Source organism: Boleophthalmus pectinirostris, unplaced genomic scaffold, assembly GCF_026225935.1.
Source record: "Boleophthalmus pectinirostris isolate CB_2022bp ecotype Guang Dong unplaced genomic scaffold, ASM2622593v1 HiC_scaffold_19, whole genome shotgun sequence".
NCBI lineage: Eukaryota > Metazoa > Chordata > Actinopteri > Gobiiformes > Gobiidae > Boleophthalmus > Boleophthalmus pectinirostris.
Genome location: NW_026571140.1, coordinates 24,217,245 through 24,225,783, shown reverse-complemented (window position 1 = coordinate 24,225,783; position 8,539 = coordinate 24,217,245).

The window sequence follows — 8,539 nt, the reverse complement described above, 5'->3', positions numbered from 1 at the left end:
TTGAGGAACTTTTGGCTCTGATGTTTGTGCCAAGGTTTGAATAGAAATCCTTCCGGGCACAGGCAGAACCTGCACAGAAGTGTCTTTTTCTGAAGAAATTATAATAGCCATTTCATTTGAGGAGGGAGTATCACAATGGTTAGAAAAGATAGAAAACCTTAAAATGTTATAAAAAACGTACTTGTGTGTACCTTAACTTACAGTGTTATCCAAGGGCTTAGAAAAAGAGTCTCAGGCTCTCAGATTATAGGTGTTAAGATACACAATATGAGGCTTATTATGGCTTTCTGTGTTGTTACAGTACGTACAGTAAGTTATTCATAGGTACATAACCGCTATTTTGGAATTAATTGACATAAATCTCTATGTATCATAATGGAATAGACTAGCATTTTTGAATATATAGCTTTTATCTTTTATTAAATATGTATTTAAGGCAGACATAATGACACATGTTCTCTAACTTGACAGACAAAAGAAGCCCTACTCAGCACGTATGACTTAGCAGTACATTTCCTGTGAGCTTAGAGCCCGTGGCATGTCAGAACTACTCTTAAAGGGTTAAGGGCATTGTTCACTTATCTCCATGATAGGGACATTTTTTATGCAAGAGCGAGCCCTGATTAGAGGGTGAGTTTTAATGACAAGTAATTAGCCAACCTCTTTAGCCTTGGCGTAATGATCAAACGAGCTGTCATCGTGTATACCTGATACAATGATCCTCTCACCCTGATATATTTTATTCCTGTGCAATTATGCGGCCCCCACTGCACCACGTGTGTTTATTGCCTGGAGCACACATGTCAAATTAAAGTGCACCGTATGCACCTGATATTTAATTATTGCCTGCTGCAGCACTGTGCACAATGGGAAAATGTCAAAGGCGGCAATCTACACTACTTCAAGCTGCAATTGGTAGCGAGCGATCAGGAGCACTCACACAGACAGGCACGCGCAAAGAGGAATTTAAATATTGAATATGAATGGGAAAAATATCTCCAGTGTCTATGCTTTAGTTGAATCTTTATTGCTTTCTATGTCATTGTAAAGGAGATCTACAAAATTGCATTTCAGACTATACAGGCTTTGAGAAGAGATAACTCATTGAATGTCTGTATCGTGGTTTGCTTCTTTTTGCTCTCTTTATTTTGGAATATGGTTTTTGTGCTTAAAAATTTGCATAAGGTCTCAACGTTGTGACAACTTTGTGAAAGTGTAACTAAAGTAAAATCAGTACTGAATGGAATTAGTACATTAATATAATTTGAGCTGCTAAAGCAACCACTAAAACCATTCATGCTTTTACCTCTGCAAGTTGTATCTACTCCAACAGCTGTTTCTACATCTGATTTCTACATCTACATCTCCAACCCTCCCCACCATTTTACTTACATTTTTTGGCCATGTGTGTAAAATATGAATGAAAATTGAGTACATTTTAAATTTGTCAAAACATTTTTTCTCGATAGTGAAACATAATTTACCAAGGTCTTGGAATTTAAGACATTTCAATAACTTGTAAAAATGCAAATTCGTATAAACGTAAAGCACACATCTGGAAAAGCAACTGTTAATGACAAAAAGCCTAAAAACATTTTCATCTAGATGTTTTAGAGAAATGAAATTGTATATATTTCTTTGTTCTAATCACACTTTTGTTTGTTAAATAATAAGCAGATGCACTGTGTAGTGAGACTGCGTGGCTCTATGTGTTTGCACTAAGTGTCCCTGTGGTTTCTCAAAAGTACACCCAGCTCTAACCATTACATTTTTATGGATAATTGAATTATTTGACAGACCATGAAAGCCGACTTGTTCTGGCATTAGTCAGAGATAACTCCCAGGTCTTTGTCTCCGCTGCTGTGCTTTGACAAATTTACGGCCGCACAAAATGTGATCCTGATTATTCCGACTCTGCTAACCCACTGTTTACCCCATCTTTTATGAACTGAAATAGCTGATTTTTAATTGCCTTATTCTTCCCATTTATTCAGAACGCAATACTGTGGTCAGGCGTTAAGTGTTTAATTCTTTCCGTTTCCTTCCTGCACAGAGCCAAGTGCTGCTCAATTGATGTTCAAATGTGTTGGTCTCCTAATTATACACTTCTTCACAACAGATTGTCAGGTTGGCACTGTTTCATAAAGTACTTTTTTTAAAATTGCACTGAAGATAAAACATAAGCTGGAGGAAAAAGTCGATGACAGAATTCATGAAACTTGAGATATTGAGAGAGAACACTAGGAATGTGCTGGTGGATCCTGTATCTTGTTTCTACCAATATTTTTTGTTTGTTTGTTTATTTGTTTTTCTTACTTTAATACTAGGTCAGTTATTTTATTCAGTTACATTTATTCAAGAAAGCTTCTGATAACTATTTTGAACCAGTTTAACAGCATTCTGGTGTTTTGTGGGATTGGAAACCTTACTAATAATAATAATGTAGAGAAAATGTTCCCAATCACTTTTTTTTCTCTACAATTACTCAGTTTTATGAAAAGCATTTACTTCTGACTTAAAGGGCTCATATTACACCATTTTGTGATCTATGTTATAATGTTATTACCTCATCAAAAACATACCTGAGTTCTGTTTTATTTCATTCTCACATGTGAAACACACAAACCCTGCTTATTAAGGTTGAGTTAATCTCTCAAACTGAAAACACCCTTTACTACCTTGTGATGTCGTGATACTATAGGAAACGTTTTTGAACTCCATACACCTTCATTAGAATCATTTGGTTAATTTTAGCCCTGGAATTTGCAATCTCTACTGAACAAAAGCTAGTAAAAGGTAGCTGTTAACTTGAAATGTATTGCTTCATGACATCACAAGGTGGAACAGAGCATTGTGAAGCTTTGGAGATGAGGTATATTTTGGATGAGGTAACAACATTCTAACATGGCTTAAAACTCACAAGAGTCAGTTTCATGTAACAGGACTTTTAAAATATCTATTGTTTCAATGTATATTTAGGCACAATATCTTTACCATTGCGAGACTGGACCAGTGCCTTGGCAGAGGTATTATCATGTTTACTATGCTCATATTTTCCTGTGCTTTCCTTTGATACACTGTTCTTTATGGAGTGTTTGCCTAGACTTTGCCCTGTAGTGTACTTCAGCCCAGAATACTGACATTGACATATTTTGATGGGATGGCAAAGGCAGCATTCTGACTGTTTTATGGACTGGGCTGTTTTATGAATCGTCTTGATTAAAATATTAATTGCTGCAGCTCTGGTGAATTAGTGAGGTGACATGGTGGGGGATGATTGACTTAAATGTCCCCTCATGTGTTTGTGTCACATGCAATAAATCTGAGCTGAAATATGAATTTGCTCCAAGTTCGGGGTCGGGCCTTGTAAACTATTGTGATTTAGGAGATCTGACACTGGCCACTGGTCGACCAAAGCCATGGGAGTGTATACGGGCTAGAAGTAACTCTCCCAGTCTGTATGCAAGAAAAATACTGTTACTTCTTCAACCCACTTCCAACACTGGGACTGTTGTGACACTGTAACACCTCATAAGTTATGTTTTTGTTGAAAACATGGTTTATGTAAATGTGTTGTGTTTTCATTTACTAAACATATTCAGACTTAGAATAAGCTTTATTGTTATTGTCAGTCAACATTAATATGTCACTTCTTTAGTTCAAACATTTAACAAAGAGCACTTATAATAAAATGCACTAAAATAATATTTTTGATAATAAACAAGGATTAAGAATAACATAACTTGTAAAATGACATACACATCTTAAATGAAACCCACCAAAGTTCTTATAGGGATACAAATGCAAGAAGCAGAAACTTAAAAGTGTATATATATATATATATATATATATATATATATATATATAGATATATATATAGATAGATAGATAGATAGAGATAGATATATATATATATATATATATATATATATATATATATAGAGAGAGAGAGAGAGAGAGAGAGAGAGAGAGAGAGAGAGAATAGAAAAGCATAGCACAATCAGATGGTCAATGTCCAGAACTTCTTCAATTTTAGATAACGTTTCTGCAAAAAGCCTTCATCAGATCATTTCTTTTGCTTTGGACCACAGTACACATCCTGCATATGTCTTAAAACATTGAAACTTTATGGCAGGATAACTTTGAGATTAGCCTTCTCCTGTCCTCGTGTCTAATCCCAGAGAAAACACAACACCTGCCGGCCCTGTCACAAATGTTGATGGATGTTTCTAGTTTACAGAGATAATGAATTGTTTAAATGTCCCAGTGTGTAGAGCTCATTTACAGTCATTTATTGTGATCCTTGCCAGGGGGAGGAGCACCGCTGATGCCCTGCTCATGTCTCTGTTCATTTAGAAAGAAGCTAATAGTTGAAGTTGGCATTGGACATTAAGCTATCCTCTTTAATTACACATGACTGGTTCTTTATGGTCTAGCCATTCTTATGCTGGAACAACTTTGTGAAATTGTGCTTGAAGTACAAGTAGGATAAGCAAGAAACATAGTCCAAATTTACCCAAAGATCTTTCCTTTTATTGACTTTTGGCTTAAGTTTCAAAATTCAAAATCAAGCCCCGCTGTGCAATTCATTGAATTTTAATTGAAATCCAGTTGTCTCTTAATCGATAAAAATCTGATTGCGTCTTTATAATTACTACAGCCAATCCTCTATCAGTAAAGGCATGAGGTTTTGGAGCAGAATTCTGACTTGACAGGAATACACTGAGCTACTTTTGTGTTAAGTGACACCGATTAAAAATACTGAGAGACATTTTTTGTTTGGTAGAAATAAAATCAAATTCAAAATCTGGATTAATCAAAACAAATCATGATATATTTTTCTTTTGCCATATTACCCAGTCCTTCAAATATGGTGCTTAAACATCGTGGAATAGTAAAACCAATACTGCTACATGTAAAGTTACCTTGATGTGCCTATATCAGATGACTTTAACACACTCTTAAAATCATGATCTGAATGAAGACATGTTGTTGTTGCCCACAGTTTGTTTGGATGCAGGGAAGTCCTTGGACACTGAATACATGACTGTGCATTTTCCCACTGCCTTAAGAGTGTGTGAGTGAGTAATTACTCTTTTATGCACATGCAGCGTGTATATAAAACCTTTAACAGAGAAGAGCCATGCGGTCAGCCCCGAGCGCACTACAGCGGGAGAGCACCTGTTCACTCCACACAGCTCAGGAACGCTGTCTGGGGAGGGGGAGGTCCGGCTGACGGTGCCCCTGATGCCAGTATAACACAGATGTTGTAGTGTTGATCCAAAACCACAATCACAACATATGGTAATTGCTGCAGAATTATTTCTCTGGCCTGGGTTCTAACTAGGGGATGATAAAATGGAGAAGTCAGGCTCGCGATGCTCAGTGGAACCAACAGCTGCCAAATGTAAGTACAGAGATGTCAGGAGAGACAGGAGAGAGGGGGACATCCGGTAAAGACATCAGGGCTAGTGGACATTGCTATAGCACTTCGCAGGTGAACAAATATCCAGATTTTGAATTATTTGAAATTGATCTGTTGAAATTGTGTTCACACTTACTGATATGTTCCTTGGTCCGACTTTAGACTGGTTTAGTCCTCTTATAGTCGTGGTTTAGTCCTGGTTGAATTCTTGTCTAGTTCCATGTCTAGTCAGTGTAGAAGTTTGAATATAGCGATGCTGGCAATGAAATACCTTTTATGTAACAAAATTAAACATATTTTTAATTTTTGAGTAATAAAACGGTGTAATCTTGCAATATTGAGTTCATTCAATTTGTCAGATGTGAGAAATATTTTTGGAAAAATACTTGTAAAAAGAATAAAAGTTATTGGAGTAAATGTATTGCTAATGTTCATTGAGACTAAATTGAAAAACCACTTACATTTACGGAGATTGTAATTTGTAGACTTTTTTTTTTGTTTCTACTTTCCAGAACCAGTACTGTTGCATTCTTCTCTATTCATCTCTGTATTTGATCATCTGTGCCCCTCTCCTTTAACATGCTCAGCGACTGTAAAATTGAGTCAAACCTGTGTGCGCACTATAGGCAACAAAACACCAAATATAAAACCGCTTTTAAAAATGTCTTGTTTTTTCCCATATTCAAATACATGTTCTCATCTGATCTTTTCCCATTTATTCCGGATGCCAATGACTTTCATATTTTCTCCCCTTCGCACAAATGCAGATACTTATATTTTCTGTGCACAACGTGTCAAATTGAGTCATTTCCAGTGTTGTTGAGGCACATCTAAATAGTTAGGGTCTTGTGAAGCATTCAGCAATCTCCACAACCAGCAGCAATGCATTTCATCTCCCTCACACAGGCGTGCCCCAACCGCCTTCCAGATATTCAATCACTAAAGCTGTTTCTTAATTGTAAAATGTTCAAAAAATGTGCTTGTTTTGCTTTGGCTATTAGCTTTTTTTTTTACCCTGTGAGTGTGGAATGTGTTAGGCTTGAATTCAGCCATTATTCATCCATCGCCCAGAAGCTGCTGTCGGGGCTTGCTTAGAAAATAAGGCGCTTTTTTTTTCTTTTTTTTTTTAGTGTTATTTAGTTCAGGGTAAACACCTCAACACACATGAAGAAATACAAACCATACAAGAAAGTATGTGGTCAATCGTTGAAGTTTTATTAGTAATATTACGGTTACATCAGCTGAGTTACTTCAAATAAATTGTACAGTTAAGTCATAATTGTAACTTCTATTTTAGTATTTTTATTTGAAAGTTTTGAATTTTTCTCAGAGTAGATTTTTATGGCTGCTTCACTGTGCATGTCACCTGTGTTTCTGTTTAGTTAGTTAGTTGTGAAAAAGCGACCACACAAAATTATACTTTTAATTGTTGTATATCTGTAGTTTAGATTTTTTTTCATGTTGTCACCAAAAACTCAATATAACAGTTATTCTCAATATAGGTAGTCAGCTTTTTTGAGAAACATTTATCTGTATAAGTTGAACAGGTTCAAGAATTGTTTAAGGCACAGTGCAGTGGAAAGAAAACGAAACTGTATTGTGTTTTATTTTTAAGTGATAAAAGGGCCTACTCTTAATTCTAACTACCTATCTACGCACGAGTCCTACCGAGGTTGACTTTTTGAATGCTGAGTTTTTGGCTCCCCCACCTGACTATGAAAGGTACTGCAGCTGTACGAGTTTGTGGAACATGTAATACTTTGTGCTCGACATTTGGGCACATAAAAAAAACAAAAAAACACACACACACTTCTGTAATACTTCTACATGATTTAGTTTCATTTTTCATCAATGATCCTGTAATGATAAAAAAAAATAAAAATAACAAGTGAAATTATTTAAATGTATCTACAATAATCAATAAGATTCATGCAGGGTTAAGTTGAGAAGATTAGGGGGAAATAATTCTTAACTCTCTGGATGGATTAACTCTTAAACATTGCTTCTAATGTGTGCTTTATTATTACAAATACAATACTATTTCACTATTAAAGATAACAGGCCTATAACATCTACATTATTTTAATAAGTGTGTCAGATCTAGGCTATACATTTTCTACAATTCCATTCCCAAGAAACACATTTCTGTCTCTTTAATCTCCTATTGTCTGTTAAATTATAATCTGTATAATGCAGCTTGTTCTAACTCACCTATCTTTTATTCCAAATCCGAAAGTGATTTATTTGGCCCAGTCGTGGCACAGTAGCTGTATTGATTGGTGGAAATGAAATTGGCGAGGAGCGTTTCTTTTGCTCTGCAGGGGTGAGATGTTAAAAGAGAGGGAGGGGGCGGTGGTTAAAAGCGCTGGTATTATGGCAGCTGCTATTAAGAGTCTTGATTTGCGTTTGAAGGCAGCCGTGGGGGCGCCCTGGTTCAGGGTGGAGGGGCTGATGTCAGTGAGGGACAGGTACAAGGGGTGCAGTATTTTTGTTTTCAAAACTACCTCCCACTGTGAAAATTTGGGCAATTAATACAAGCAGCTTTATGTTTTGATTTGCATAAAAAGCCCCAATAAAGACATCAGGCTGTATTGTTGCAGGGCATAAGAGGTTTTATCATCTGCTGTGAATGCAGCAGACAGTGCAGTAGTAATAGTCACATTTTATTGTGTTATTGATTGTCTCTTTATTGAAATCATCTAAATACTGAAATCATTTAGTAAAAGCATTTTGTGATAATCTAACTGTACTAAATAATTTGATCCTTGTTGTTAACTTAGCCTCACACAACACATACAAAAACTCTCTATCCATTAATGTTAGTCCCACTCCCAGATACATAAAGAGAATTGTATATATCTTATAATAAAACACATTTGTAAGACAAATACAGTTTAACACTGCTCAAGCCACAAAAAGACTCCATAATTGTCAGGGGAAAATATATTTGCTGCTGGTTTTTATGTAGAATATTAAGATATAGATATTTTTTCTCAAACTTTGCAAAAATGTTTGCCAATAGAAAACCTTAAATGCTGCATTCTAAAGCTTACATCTCATTGCTTTACAGTAAAATGTTTGATCAGACCAAGTGGTAACAGACAGTCCACACTT